Below are 16,801 nucleotides of genomic sequence, written 5' to 3'. Positions count from 1 at the left end.
TGTTGTAAGATTTGTCAAGAATTGCAGTGTCTGGGAAGAGGAATTTCCCTTTCAAACTCTCTTCTGTTACGGTAGTTCTCTAAATAGACATGCTCACAAGTGGCTTACCTCGTTAGTCACTTGCACACATGAAAAATAATGTGTGCACTACAGCCAACCAGTTCCGCACATAGAGAACAGTAATTAAAGAGAACATTGCTCATGAGAACACTTGGAGGGTGGTTGACCTGGTAACATTAGCCCCTAAAATCCTGGGGGAATTGTCACTCCTTTCACTAGATGCTCATCGAGCATTTGATAGCATGTCATGGGATTATTATCTGTTTATTCCAGAAGCCTCTCCTGTCGATTCCGCCTTTACTTGATCTTCTAGAAAGTTTCACTGTGGTATGAGGCTTCCGCATTAACCACCAGAAATCTGTGAATCATAGAACCACCTGCCACCCGTCTGGCTCTGCAGTCAGCCTTTCCTTTCCGGTGGGCAGATAATGAAATTGCACACCTAGGGGTTTGCATTACTAAATATGCCAGGGTCCATTTGTTAGACTCCACTCGATCTACCCTTACTACCTGGGATAAATCTTTCTTGCAACTGGTGTTTAAAACAGGACTTGGGCCCTTATCGCCAGTGTTGCAGTATCCAGAATTTCCCATGGGAATGGTGAGTGGGGTACTTGTACAGTGGGAATCACTCAGGACTTTGCAACCCAGGGACCTATACAAGGATGTGAGTCCACTTACATTTATAGAGTGCAAAGAAAAGTTCAACTTACTTGAAACGGAACGTTTTCAATACTTCCAGATCAAACGCTGAGTGTCCAATGGCCGAGTTATCCAGGCAGGTTCACCTCTCCCCATGAGGATTTTATTCGGATTTCTGAAGGGCAGTGGCTTCAGAAAATCTGTAGTTGCTACTACATACTAGAAAGAGCTTCCATAGAAGACAAACTTCCATATATGACACGCTGGGAAGGGGAATTAGGGATAGAGATCCCAACTGATTCTTGGCAGAAAATATGGGCCTGAACTCAAAAAAGCTCCAGATGCACAATGTTCAAGGAGTGTGCGATAAAAATATGTTATCCTTGGTACATGACTCCACAAAGATTACACGCAATTGTACATGAATATCTGGATCGCTGTTGGCATGGTTGTGGGCACCGGGGGGACCTCACAGATATGTGGTGGCTTTGCCCTACAATACAAACTTATTGGCAAGAAATCTGGTTGAGGATAAAAGATATCACGGGGTGTCTACTCCCTATGTGCCCCTTATCTTGCTGCTGGGGGACGTTCCTGACAATGGCACTTTCCCTGCATTGGGGCCCCAGGGCAGAGCTCATAACACAACTATTACTGGCAGCTAAACTAAACCGCGCACAATTTTGGAAAACAACTGAGGGTCCATGTCTGTCATATTGGAGGGTAAAGATATGGGAAATAGTGGCTATGGAAAGGTTAACTGCTCACCTCACAGGGAATATGACTCGATTCTCTCGTATTTGGGCCCCATTTCTCAAATTTGTGCAAGACAAGGAGCACATGTTCTTTAGGCCGCAGATCTTGAAGCATTTATATCAAACTTGATGGGACACGGGTGGGGACCCCTGTGGGGGATGGGAATGTTCAGAGAGGAAATGAGGACTTGAAGTATTGTTTGAGATATATAAAAGAACACTAGAACAACTCGTAGGGCCAATTGTTATTAATATTGTTTGTTAATTTGTTTAATATTTGGGGGGAATATGCTAAGGAAAATGTGAAAGAAATTTTGATGTTCCCATCCTGAATGTTATAACATTTGTATTTGCATTTCTTTTATTTGTGTAGCGTTCCTGGCCCGAAGGCATCTGGGCGCATATCTTCAGTTACAGTACATAATCAAAACAGCAAAAGCAATAGAACACAGTAAGAACATGGAGAGAACTATACAGAGTGTTTACAGAATATACATTACAATATACTTACAGAATACTTTACAATGTATGTAATATCACTGTTGATTTATTGCTATGTTCATCGAGATTTCAATAAAAAAGACAAAGTTGAAGAAAGAAAAACATGAATGGTCTCATACCAATGTTTCTTAATGCCAGTGATTCAAATGTGTATGGCATGTTTGGAGTCTCCATCTATGTAGCCCTCTCGCTCTGTTCCAGATAAGCATGCTCCAATGGCTAGCTAGCCAGATTTTGTGAAGAGGGTTTGTGGGAATTGGGCAATACAAAAGACACGATTTATTTCTGAATCGAATATTGCAATGTCATTTAATTGTGCTTGGCAAAGAAATGAATAGCCCAACCTCAGTGTGTGCAGAACGCTTCGCCTCAAACTGACATTTTCTTTTTTGTTTCCTAACAATATTTCTCGTGGCCGTAGAGCTCTGTATCAACTGCCAGTTGAACACCAAATTAAGTTTGTGTTCCTCTCCGTGGTGTATCAGACTCTCCAGAGAAGTGGTCCAAAGTGTATTGCCAATGTCAAATGTTATCAACCTCCTTATTCTCTTTGTTTCTCTACTTTCGGATTAGTTTCCATGTCAAATTTTCCTTCTTTCTTTCTGCTAAATCTTGGAATCCATTGTCTGAGCAGATTATAGCCCTACATGATATTATTTCTTTCTAAAGTCAGATGAAGACCTTGCTGCTTTCTAAATAATGTGTTGACCATCTTCTCGTAGTGCTTCTAATCACACCCACTAAAATACCTCCGGGTGAATGTTGCACAAAAAGGTGAAACAAAACGGGTCTGGAAATGGGACAAAGGAGTTCTGCGTGGATAAAGGAGCTCCCTTTAGCAAAGCCAACACTGGTGGCTTTGTCAATGCTTGTTACCTTGTATGGGAGTTTCCTGTCAAAACAAAATGTGCAAAAGGAGGGAAAGAAATGAGCAATTGAATTTAGCAACACGTGTGCAATAGGGAATTCATTGAACAGGTTTTTCCCTAAGACTTATATTGTTAGAAAATGTGTTCACTAGAGCAAAATGTGCCTGGCTGTTTTGTAAAATAAAGAAACATGTAATAAATGTTTGCCTTCGAACCAAACTCCTGATTCAATAGTACGATCTGTATGTGCCTTTGCACTTCATGACTACAATCATGTATTCCATGTAATATGAGTGTTAACTCAATGTTTTTAATCATTTTTAAATCCCTCGAGCTCATGATGATAGGTAATTTCACTGAGTGTGATTTTAATGTATTTTATAGTATTTTACAGTGTTGTAAAATGTATGCTTTCACGGCTTCCCGCCAAATAAAGTTTTGCAAACACAACAACATTTATTTTCTGTTATGCATCAAACATAGCACAAAAACAGTCTGATTCATCCTTGCCCCACTGTAACCAGTTTTAGATAATACAGATTGGGGCAAAACCTGTTTGTTCCATTTCAAAAAATGGAGCAAATTAATTTAGGGCCCTTTTTGCTGTTTGTATAATGGCCTGATTACTTACTATCAACCTTCATTACTCTGCGTCTTGATCTTCCTCTTTACATTCCTTACTTAACTGAGGCACAGAGTCCCACAACAAACTCTCAAGCTACCCTTTTCAAGATCCTGTGTTTGTGTTAGCTACATTTGGGTTCTTTCCTTTAACATTCTTACAAAGAACCCTCCCAAACCTCCTCTGGCCTTGTTTATGGCAGGTTTAATCCCTGAGGTGAGGCGGGTGGTAATGATAAGGATTGTGAAGAAGAAGATCCAGACTCGGAGTAATGAAGATTACTAGAAAGTAATCAGGCCATTACCCCTTCTTTCGGCTTCCACGTCACAGTCCTTAATTAAGGACATACCAAGCATTGGTCCTTGAATAGAGGCAACATAAACAACCACTACCTCTTTGACGTGGTGTTGATTGGTCACTTTTGATGTAAACCCAAAGCTAACACTGCTGAACAAAAATTTGAGGTAGGTGACAAACTCACCAACGGTTTTTAGTGTGTTGTAGTTGTTGGTGCCCAAGATGCCGTGTGGCAAATCTCTTCAATTGATGCTCCTCCAAAATCAACCCAAGAGGCTGCCACCCCCGTTGTGGACCTTGTCTGGACGTACCCTGGGAGGGCTGACCTCGAGATGCTCTAGGCAGAGGTAATAGTGAACTTCATCCACTTGCTAAGTGTCAAAGGAGAGGGCTGGATGCCTGGCTTGGATGTCAAATGGGTCACAAATAGAAAGTCAACTTGTCTTAATGGAAACATTTGCTCCAGATATAATGAGAGGCCCTGGCCAAATCCAGGGAATCTGCCCCCCCCCCTTTGGCCCCACTCCCCAAGACCAGGAGGACCAATACTTGTGATCTGTGAAAAGAAGATACCACTTTAGGTTGAAACCCAGAAGGGAAACTCAAGATCACCTGTCTTCAAAAAAGATACACAGCGGTCATGGCATAGCAGGGCGCCTAGTTCTGCCACTCTTCTACCTGAAGTAATGGACAAAAAAAACAGTACTTTTGCTGACAAGAATTTCAGGGGCACTTCTTCCGGGGGCTCAAAGGGGCTCCCCGTAATGCCTTAAAAACGAATGGTAAATCCTAATGAGGAATCATCAAGCAAACCTGAGGTCCCCTCCTTTAGAAAATATGATATCATTTGGAAACCAAAGAAGTAATCTGATCCAAACCCTCCCAATATGAGATCATTGTTAGTACTGCCGCCTTGTCTGTCCTTAGCCTCTTGAGGACATGGGGAATCAAACGAATCAGTGGAAAGGCATAAAGCCATGCCTGAGGCCATGGCAATCACAGCCCGTCCACCCTCCATGCTCACGTAGAGTGGACCGGAGACACAAATACTGGGAGTAGGTGGTTCTGTTTGGAGGCGAACAGATCTATTTCTGGAGTACCAAACGTATGCCTCAACAGGAGAAATAGCATATATGATATGATTTGGCATTTATAACGCGCCTATACATAAGTGTTTCAAGGCGCGACGAGGGAAGGGATGGGGAACAAAGGGAGGACAGACAACGATCCTAAAAGGCCAGGTGTCATTCAGATTGCGCAAGTGCATAGGACGGGGGAAGGGGGAAAGTGCTGGGGGAGGAGGGAAAGGACAGTGCAGTACATGGGCATAGAATAATAACAATAAGTAAAGTAACGGCCAACAGGTGGCAAGTGCAAAGGTGAGTGCAGACATCAGGTGTCAAGTGCTGGTAGTGGGACTGTATGGATACAGAAACAGTCCCCAAGTGCGGGGGTTGCCAGGCAGGCCGTGCAGGTGTGTGTGACTGGCGGGAGTGGGACCTGGGCCGAGAACACAGGGTGGCCAGGTTACTAGTGCAGATTCAGTTTCAGCCAGGAGGTCAGCAGGGGAGAGGAGGAGAAAAGGCAGAAGCAAAGAGAAAAGTTTTGAGGTGCTTCCGGAACCAGAGATGGTTCTCCTCAAGTTTCAGGGAGCCAGGGAAGCTGCTTCCAGAGGGAGGCCTAAGCCAAAGAAAGAGATCTACCACCAACCCATTGCTTGGAGAAGCGACTGACCCTAAGGGAGTTGGAGGCGTAAGAGCTCGAGAGGGAAGATATTTAGGAAGAGAGAGTTGAAGGTATTGAGGCCGCAGGCCCCAGAAGGCCTTGTGGACAATGCAGAGGGTTTTGAACTTGATTCTCGCAGCCACTGGGAGCAACTGCAGAGAGTTCAGTCCTGGAGAGATACGATCCCCAGGCCTTGAGGCCAAGGACAAGTCTTGCAGTCCTGTTTTGGATGAGTTGCAGAGGGCAGAGAGTAGTTGCAGTAGTCCAGCCTAGAGAGAACCAGAGCTCTGGAGACAGTGAGCTTCTGGGGGAAGGAGAGGAAAGGTATAATACCTCTGAGGAAGTGCAGCTGGTAGTGTGACTTCTTAGAGACATCTGAGATGTGAGGAGAGAAGGAGAGTGTGGAGGCGAAGATGACCCCAATATTTTTAGCCTCGCAGGTAGGAGCAGGAGGAGGGCCAAGAGAGGCTGGCCAGAGAGCGACAGGAAAGACTGAGGGAGTACTGCACTACAGGTGGGAAGATACACTGCTCTCAGATCCTCCAGATTTTCCACCACCCTCTGAAGGATATGCTATGCTAATACCCTATGGATTTGCAGTGTGTACCCCACTGTTGGTTCAGATAAGGCTCTGCTACTTGATTGTCTGTTCGTACTAGCACCCTTCTCCCCGGAGGGATGGAGTGAAGTTCACCAGCACCCTGTGCACCACTGACAACTCTTTCCAGTTGAAGGAATGCACCGCCTCACCCTTCCTCCAACAGGCATGTAATAACATTTAGTTCAAGGTAGCCTCTACCCAAAGTGCTCAACTGGGAACCTGAGTAGGTGGCGGGACTCCATTTAGGAAATTATCCTGAATGAACACCCACTCTAATTCCATACTCAGGAATGCAGCATAGGGATTTGGAACTTCAAACTAGAGTGATGCTGGAGAAGAACAACTGAGGAGATCAGTCACTAGAGGCTTGAGATGTGCGAGCGCCCATGTTATCACTTGGGTTGTGGCTTACAGATGTTCCCGCCCCATGCACAATTCTCTTGCAGAGAGAGAGAGCATCCTTCAACATAAGCCACTGTAGTCGTATCTGCAATTTTTCCAGCCAATCAAGGAACGACCTTGCTTTGTGTATGTAGAAAAGTGCCACAATGAATTGAAATGTTTGAGTTGCCTAGACATGGTATTTGTCCCAGTGGAGTAGAAAGATTCATCTTTATAGGATTCTCCAGACCGTCTACACATCCTTGCTGCCTTAAAAGAAGAGAAACCTGCAATTCGCCAATGATCTAATTGTGGAAATACGATAATGCCCTGTTTTTGCAGCACATCTACCGCGGTGACAACTCTCGGGACCAAGTCCAGTCTAAAAGGAAAAACTTGAAACTGATAATGCTGATCCATGAATGCAAACCACTCTGATCAAGGTCACATGACTTTAATGGTCATGCTGAACATGTCCGTTGCCTTTGACCACTACATTCTTTAGACTTCCTTTCCGGGAGAATACAAACTGTAAAACTCTGACATTTGGTCTCCTCCCTAGCCCCAGTCACCCATGGCATCCCTCAGGGTTCCTCACTCTTCCCTCTCCTTTTTAAAATGTATTTGGTTCTACTAATGACGATTATTTGTAGTGTTAATGTTGACTTCCATTCCTACAAAGATGACATTCAACTCTACATTAAAATTTCAGGAGATAAAGACACTTTTAGTCCACTCCAGCTGGGACTTCCTGCACTTATCAGACATACCCTGCCTGCTGCCTTTAACCCAACACTTGCCACTTGCTGGCTGCACTACCACTGTTTGTTGCCTTTATTATTTATTTATTCATTATTATTTATCTGTTTCTCCTTTGCTCCGCACTTTCCACCCCCGCCCTTCCATGCACGTTTCCCCCTCTCCCTCTCCCATGCACTTGCGCGTTCTCAATGTCACTGGGCCTAGTAAGATCGTTGTTTTTGTTCTCCCCTGTTCCCCTCCCTTGCCATGTCACGCTCTGAAACACTTGTGTACGAGCTCAATAGAAATAAAATATCAATATCAATTATATCCTGGTGAGTAATAGTCTTTAGCTTAATCCATTAAAAACAGAGCAGATGTATTTGCGCCCTAAACATCTGCTAGATGTATTAGAGCAATAAACGTTTCCGCTCTTGCTGTTCAGCCTTCCGATCATCTTAACGAATAAGGTGAAAAATCTAGGGGTTATTTTGGACTCCGATATGACACTATCTAAACAAATCAATGAGTGTCAGGTGCTACTTTTTTAGAATTTGACTTCTTCGGCATGTCCTCCCGTAACTTCCACATAACGACCATGCTTCAGTCGCCAGAGCACTAGTTAATGCCAAACTTGACTATGTCAGTGCCGTCTATGCTGGTCTACCTAAATACCTGGGTTACTTCCTCCAGACCGCCCAAAATGTAGCAGTTCACCCAATTCTCAAACTGCCTAGAGATTCCTCAATCTTCCCTGCCAGGCCTAGCCTTCGTTGGCTAGCCATGCACTCATGAATCCTGTTCAAGATTCTGTGCCTCATATTCAAGCGTGTCAGAGGACTGGCCCCACTTTACCCTGTCCAATTAATTCAATTACACCAACCTTTTCGATCTCTTCGATCCTCAAATGCACACCTACTTACTGTCACTACAAGCTGCTGTTCTACCAGAGGCGATCATAGACATTTCTCAGTGTTCAGCCCATGGCTGTGGAACAGCCCCTTTCTCTTTGTGCCTTGGATTTCCTAGTCCCTTTACGAAAATGTCTACAATGGTTTCTTTTTTCTTAATTTCCACTGCCTGGTATACAAACAGTATAGAACTCAGATCAGAATTTTTATGAGAACACATCAACCCAATTAATCTGCGCCCAGGTGCAGTTAACTCTTCCCTGTACAGTTTATGTTATGCACATCACAAATGAAATGAAATGTAGAAATGAAATGAAAGAACGCCTGATCTTGCCGTTGTATGGGAACAGCTCCAGTGCTACTAACCAGTCCTCTGGAAGGACTAAGGGAATGTTGTCGTCCACCGTCGCCATCTTGAACTGGCAATATGTCACAAAGTGTTTCAGTAACTTCAGGTTCTGCACAGGGCGGAATTCCCCCATCCTTTCAGTACGAGGGAGGAACTATAAGAGTATGAACCCTGGACCCTTTCCTCGACTGGCACCATTCAGATCGTCTCTTTTTCCAACAGTGTTGTCATCCCTTGTTTCGTTGTCTGTATTTTGAGCGGGTTGCACGCATACAGAGTTACCACAGGTCCAATATGCGTTAGAGATGATGAAAACTCGATCGCATAACCCTAGTTAATGATTCAGAGGACCCAGTCACCTGTTATGTTCTCCTGCCAGACCAACAAACTCCAGCAGGTGACCAGATTCAGGGTGATGACTGCGCCCCTTATAGTCAGGACTTCTGCTGCAGGAGTGGAACAGGACTTCTCAAATGGCGGGGGCCTCGACCCCTGCCTCGAAAGGGATGCCTGCTTTGACCAACAGGGGTTGCTGCAGACGCTCTCCTGTAGGTATCTACACCGGGCAGGCTTGATAGGGTTAATAATATTTCTGACCTCCGCTTATTCTTTCATAAGATCTTCCATTTGAGGTCCAAATAGCTTATGTGTAACGCTCACCTGATTCCCGCAGAGGCGCCGGTCTTCACTGGGTGAATGCCGTATCTTCAAAGGTGATGTGTAACACACGGTTGGCTCTTTGGGCTGGACCTCTGTGCACTGTATGTCTGACTCGAAGAGTAAGATGTCTGCAGATAGAAAATATGGGATTAATAAACTGGGGTTATTGGGTGCCTCTCTCCTCTTCCCTTTCTCTTCTCCTGTAGAACCCCAAAGGTTAACGCCCTCACCTTAGGTAAGTGAACGCCGAGCTCTCCATCTGCCTCGGGGCAGGGTGCCGTAACCAGTTTCTTCACTGGATAAGGGTGCAGGCCTCTTGACCTCAGAGGACTGCTGTCCGTCATTAACTGCACGAACGGTAAGTTCTGGGCACTTCAAATGTCTTAAAAGTCTCTTGTAATGATATCTCTTGTTTTGCAGGGTTCCGGCGATGGCGGATGGCGGGCTGATGAGAGTTAAGGATCGAACCCGCGTGAGGAATAGAAGCGCGTGGAAGCACGTAAGTAAGCGCTTGTAGCCTGCTTCACGATGCGCACTAACTGTCCCTTTTATCTTGCAGGCACAAGTTCGGAGCTTTAGAGAAGCTGAAGGGTGCTGGAATACCCACTGGATTTGGCGTGGGAAGGAGTAATGGCACGTGAGTAATAAAGTTGCCCAATGTCTTTGAACACACCTTCTTTTGTCTTTCAGATGCGGGATGCAGCGCCGAAGGCCTCCGGAGCGTGTGAAGAGCTGGTAAGCTTTTGTCTTTCAGATGCCGGAATGCAGTGCGAAGACCTCCGGAGCATGCGACGAGTTGGTAAGCTTTTGTCTTTCAGATGCCGGAATGCAGTGCGAAGACCTCCGGAGCATGCGAAGAGTAGGTAAGCCTTTGTCTTTCAGATGCCGGAATGCAGCGCGAGGCGTTGGTGACAGCCGATGGACCAGGTAAGAGATGCGCTGCCACTGAAGATCGTAGTGCTAACCTGTTCTTTCTTTGTCTTTACAGGTGCTTCTGAAGACTGGATTCCAGGATGGTAAGCCTTTGTTCCCTTAGGCCCAGGATCAGAAGCAGAAGACACGATGAGCGTTCTGCTGCAGAGAATGCAGAATAACGCAAAGCAAGATTCATCCATCGGGTGTGGTTTAAATAGCCTCCTGTAGTGCTTAGGTGTCTCCTTCCACAGCCTCGCCTAGGTAAAAAAAGAGTTCCTGCTTTCCAGAAGAGTTCCAGTGTTCTGAACCTAGGGAGTGGCTCCTGCCCCACCCAACAGGAAAAGTAGTCCCAAACAGAAGAGGATCAGGGGCTCAACTGGCAGGTAAGTAAGCAGCATGGTCTGCTGCAGGTAAGTCCACCCAAGCATTATGAGCCCGGCGCTTCCAGCGCTGGGACTGGGCATCTTTATGAGCCTGGTGCCACTGGCGCCAGGACAGTGTCCAAAAGGTCCCAATTGGAACTGGCTGGCACTCGGAACCAGGGTTATGGGTCTGCTTCCAAGGGAGTCGGGCAAGTCCTGATCTTTTGGAAGCAGAGATCATGACATTATGCCCCAGAAAAAAAGAGAGGCAGCCACAACGACTTCTGTGTTGCACCCATCTTCTAGGCTAGGGCATCATCCAAACTTCGACATGCAGCCACGCCCGAGTCTGATCTATGCTGTTGCAGCCGCACACAACCCATCAAAGTTTATATCAGCTTACACTGTAATTCCATTTCCACGGTTCAGCATGGTATCAAATACCTGCTTAAAGTCTCTCAGCAATGTTTGGCCTATGTAAGCTGCATTAGTGCCCATTCTAATAGAAAAACAAGCATGGACAATGCCAACAGTTGTGGCTTTCGTGTGGGCATTGGAAATGCATTTGTCAGGCTCTGGCATAGTGGTATTAACTGGCCATTGATGGTAAAAGCTGTCTGGCAAATGTGAAATACTTATACACAAGCTAAACCTTGCCTTTGCCGATGCTTGTTTTTTAACTGGCCGGCAGTGAAGGACACGCATAGTGCTTATAAATCGAATGGCCGAAGGCAGACCTAGTTAAGACATCGTTATTGCACCAATAGTGCATTTATGTGCCAATTAAGTTTCAGAAGACGGCTTTGAAAAAAAACTGGCAAGCACTTTGAGTGCAAAGTTTGATGGTAAGGCTTGTTAGAGATAGTTAAAAGAGATCCCAAGAGGATTGGGTGGGGCAAAAAGTGGATGGAAGTGGCCATGTTTAAATAACCAAACACCACCTAGCTTTGTGACCCTCCCCACATGCCATCCATGTACTCTAATGCAATAATAGTTTTGGCATACAGGTGGCGCTTTAGCACCACATAATAGCCAAATCTAATTAGAGGCCCAGTAAACCTGCTTCTTACCACCTCAGGGCTAATTCATGGAACGTTTTCCTATGGGATTGCGCCATTATAAAACACTTCCATGAATCAGGCCCTTAGTCTATTGGTCAGTGACATCGAGGGGGAGCAACTGGAGGTTCATGTTTTCTGAAAACAGATGTTACTGCTGATGCTATTAACCTGGGGAACCTCTCATTAACAGAAAATATCCATATCTACATTCACTTCCAGCGCACCTGCACTTTTCAACCATTCCAAACATAACCTTGTCAGACATCTAGCGGCTGAAACTTTCAAATGGAGATATTCCAATTTGGTCACATGGAGCTAATCTACACTGAAATACCCTCTCCAACAGCACCCCTACCCAGTGACCAGCTGTGACCATCGCTATCCTCACAACATCCATTAACGTCAAATTGAATCGTTCTAGCACTACATTACCCTCTGGGTAATGTAGCCCAGTGTCACATGTTGTATTCCATTCAGTGGATGAAGGTGACATGAGATAAGGAAAAGAGGGACAGAATCTAAGAGGATGCCTGACAAGTTGAATTGTGAATTCCAAGGGCTCTGCAGTAAGAATAAAGTTGGGGAGAAATGTGCAGAATGGTTTGTCCAAGTATTCCAGGAAGATTTGGGGAGTGCTGTAAAAATGGAAACAGTCGGATTAGGAACAAAGAAAGAGTGGTGAAGGTGCCAAGAGTGGGATGTGAAAGGATAGGTAGAAGGTGGTGAGGCTGTGTCAAGAGTTGTTCAGGTGGAAAGGAGATGTGGATACTTCCGGTTGTGAAAACGGTATGCACTGTGTGTATCAGAGCTGGACTGTGGAGCATGACGGAGGGAAGGTTCCATTGGGGTGTGGACTTGAACACTACAGGGAGGAGCATCTCTGGGACCAGTTGATGGTCAAATGTAGCTACCACAAGAGAGGCGCTTTGGAGAGAAGTAGGCATAACGATGGAAAGGGCCACTGAAGTAGAAAAGATAGTAGAACACACTGAATCTTGCATTAAAGAATTGAACAGTGAAGTGAACAGAATGCGTATTGATCATCTGACCATGGTATTAGGGAGCGAGTAAGTCTTCGTAATTTGCTTTATTTCAAGCTTCCAGTATACAGCAGCAGCCCCAGACTTCCCACCTTCCAGCCGCATCATTTTCCAAGTTTTCTCCTCTTTTTTGAACCACCACATTTTCTGCCTTTCCACTCCACACTCGAATGGAACCGCCCCCCTTTATATTGCACTGGGCAGATCTGACACATTCAGTACATAGAGCCTTCACAACCAGAGCTATGTGCAGTCTATACATGTAACACTCTGCCTGCAAGCTGACCACGGATCACACCATACAGCTTTTAACTCTGTAAGTTATCTGAGCTGCGTGAGAACATGAGCTCGGAAGATGTGGTTGGCTAGCAACCAGCCATTTGTTTACATGGCTGACTGTGGGAAGATGGTGCTGCGCCGTGTCATAGTGACGTCATTTAGCCACACAAATAAAGCATGAGCATGCATCAGACCTGCGAGTCACGAGTCAACAACACACTATCTGCCCTGGATTCGTTTTATATACAGAGTTGCAGGGCTCCTGATGCATATGTTTTACCTGTTATGTCCTGCTAAAGTGTGCGAGGGCAGGATTAAGTACTGATTCCCGTGTTGTATGTTTTGTGTGTTATAAAAGAGCAATTATAATTATAAGTGAAACTTTTCCTGCTGTTACCCGTGCTATACACCGGACAGGGCAGTAGGGGATATCTGTGTTTGTGTGTAGTCACTCTCTGAGCGAGTGGTCGAAGTTAGCAGGAACGATCGGGAGCGGCATTCCACTACTTTTATTTTTTACTGTTGACAGTTCCACTACTTTTTGCAACCCTTTTCACCGTTACGTAGCTGTTCACACTTCTCCACTTTAGCACCCAACAGCAATTACAGCAAACCTGAAATCTGTTTCAATTCAATTGTCTGTCAACCAGCATTGCTGCAATCCTTTGAAAATGTGTTGCACGCTCTCCCTTGCTGCCTGCTTTGTCCCCGCTGGGGTCACAGTTCCACTACCCCTTTTAGTACACTTCTACCACTGCTCTGAGCATGAAAGGATCACCATACTATGGAGCTACAGTCAGAGCTTTAGAATCACTCATGTACATACTTCTTATGTGGCTCATCGTTCTCTGGTTTTTCTCACATACCTGCACTTTTCTCTTACCTCAACATTTGAAAATGTTGTTCATAAAGCCAATCCAGGTTGTCACAAAGAGAACTAATGTGAGCACACCATACCAGGGCTGTGTCAAGCGCTACATAGGCAACCTAATATACAATTAGGCATAAAAAAGGTAGCAGGCGCCCCTCTCTCGAAAGAACATGGCATGATAACATGTTCTGTGGTTTGTACCCACTTTGAGAGTCTGCAGCTATCGCTTTTAGCTCACTGTACTTTTCACAAAGGAGGAATATCCATTTGCATATCAGTCTTTGTCCCGCAAAGTTTATAATTTAGTGCAATTAGTTACAATTAGTGCTTTAAGTGTGGTGAAAATATAATGTCACAAAGCAATATTTATTTGGGGATGTTACCTCAAAAATGTTAGTACGGAACATGTTCTTTTTTGTTTTTTAAATGTATTGTTGTTTTTTAGTCCAAAAGAACTTTTACAACATTACATACATATATACATTTACAACATTAACTCAACTATTCAGCATTTTGAATAACTGTTAATACAAATAAAATACATTCTAAATAAACATGGGAAACCTAAATTTCATACTAAAACTTAACCTTAAACTTAAACTTTGTCCTACTTGTGACAGTCAAGTTGATCACACATCCTCATGTTTGTTTACAGCGTTAGAGTTTGAAAAAGTAATTCATAGAATTCATAAAAAGAGTATTTCTCACTAAAAGATCAGATTTACCACATCCAAAAACAACATCACAGGATTCACCAATTGATTTTATACATCAACTACTACCAGGAGACTCAAACATTTGTTGTACCAAAGTCCAAACGTTGTACAAGGCAATGATTAAAACTTCAGAAGTAGTATTAAGGCACAGATTCCAAAAATGGGTTGTAGCTACCCATTCGATCTGATAATATTAATGGCTATACCAAGCCCTATATACGGACTCCATTTTTGGACATGCAGTGAGAACATGTTGCACAGTCTCCAAGTTACTCTCAACTGCACATATGCGACACATACGTTGGTCATGTGCAAGTTTCCATTGCGAGCCATGCGTAGCTCTAGCTGATAATTGGTTGATACGCATCTGAAGGCAGAATCTCCGCACATCAGGACGAGGGCGCCTAATCAGGTACAACCGACGACTGAGATACCTGTAAATGACACCTGCAAGGTGCATATAATTTTTAAGGCCCCTCAAAAGACTGATGGTAGCTTCCCAATCTTTAAGACAAGATGTGTTCTTAAAGGTCCTTTTAATAGCCTTATATCTGTCACAGGTGGATTGCACAATAGACCAGTTCAAGGATGAATAAGACTTCATGCACATGGCATCTTATGCATTTGCAGGTACCATTCCCGTTTTTACCGCTATGACATTTTGGCCGATGGAACGAAGCAGCTCACTGGTGGGATGGCACAAGGCCCTTAGAGGCAGAAGATCTCTTTGAAGTGTTACTAAGGCTTTTAGTGATGTTAGACCAAATTCAGCTCTTATATATTGGATAGGGCACGATGTAGGGAGACCCAATAGAGACCGCCAGAAGAAACCTTCAATTTTATCTAACCATGAAATATTTACAAGTGTGAGAGCCTCAAGGCCATATGTCAATGCAGGGACAAACCATTGTCTATACAGCAGCAAATACCCTTAAGAGTATAGCCAGCATATTGGGTAACATGATTTTGAGCTATCAAGGTGATTAATTTAGCTTGCTTGGTCCTAGACTCTATCAAGGGTAAATATCCTGGATTGCTGTCCATATCCACACCAAGATATTTATAAACATCTTTGTATTCAGTCGTACCCCAGCTAATATTCATTATCGGTCTGTTTACCTTCTTAGATGAGATAAACATAGATATGGTCTGTCTTAAATTGACTGTCATGTCTTATTCAGCTGCAAATACACAAAGTTCCTCTAGTATGGCTTTCATACCCGAGATTGTATGATCGACTACCACAAGGTCATCTGTGTAGAGTAACGCAGTGACCTTATTATAGAGAACAGCGCAGGACAGTGAGCACGACTCTCTAATCGTCTTATTAACGCAGCAGTATAAAGGTTGAAAAGCAGTGCCGCTAATGAGCAGCCTTGCTTGACACCCTTATTAATTTTTATTGGCTTAGTGAGTCTACCTTCATTGTCTAGGTGTACACAAGCAATGTTATTTTGATGTAGTTTAACTATGATTTCCAGCAGCCATAGGGGACATTGATGATAACGCAAAAGCTCCCATAGCTTGTTGCAGTTGACTCTATCAAAGACACTACTCAAGTCAACATAAATTACATAAACCTACGGATTAGAGCTTTGTTTGGCCTTAGACATAATTGCATCAAGGAGACAGACATTGGCAGTGGTACAACATCCAGACCGAAAACCAGAACCACATTTATAAAGGTGTATCCTATGCAAATAATAGAGTGGCGTCACAGACATGTTGAGTTTCCTATCTACTTGGCAAGAATTTGAGAAGAAGCTTTAAAAATAAGTTGTAATTCATAAAGTATAATTAATTTAAATTCCAAATACTCGACTAACATGAAAATATTCATATGAACAAATTAAATCAAATCGTAATAGGTCTAATCAGTGTCTGTCCATGTCAGATAGTTCAGGGTGCTAAATGGCCTGCTACACAGCTATCTATGGACCCCACAGATCATAAATTCAAATCCGAGTAAGGTAACCCGGGGGGGTTAACATACCTGTGGTATGTGTAACATGTAGGAGCAAAGTAACAGAACACCTATGGTCTCCTGCTCACTATTCCAGCCTATCACACAAAATCCATAAACTCTCAAATGTGTTGCTCTCAAAAAAAGGAATTGAAAACTTTAATAGGAACACTATGACAAAATGCCATCTGGTGAGAGTGAGATATCCTGAGGTTTTTTAATTTTATGAATAAAAGGATGCAAGTAATTATATTTCTGAAAGGGAAGTTTGCTAATCAGAACCCCCTTTCCTAATGCCTCTTGCCAAAATAATAGTGCACTCATGTGCCTTTGCTGTGACCAGTCTCCTGACATCTCCAGCAACTGCCCTGCAATGACAACAGGGAAAGTTCAATGGTCACATGTTTATTCCTAACAGCTGCTGAGCACAAAGTTCCAAAATGCAGTTTTGGCTTTTTAATCAACTGCAGGTCTGATTCA

This window comes from Ambystoma mexicanum, chromosome 6q (assembly GCF_040938575.1).
Source record: "Ambystoma mexicanum isolate Mex_15411 chromosome 6q, UKY_AmexF1_1, whole genome shotgun sequence".
NCBI lineage: Eukaryota > Metazoa > Chordata > Amphibia > Caudata > Ambystomatidae > Ambystoma > Ambystoma mexicanum.
Note: the sequence above shows the minus strand (reverse complement) of the source record.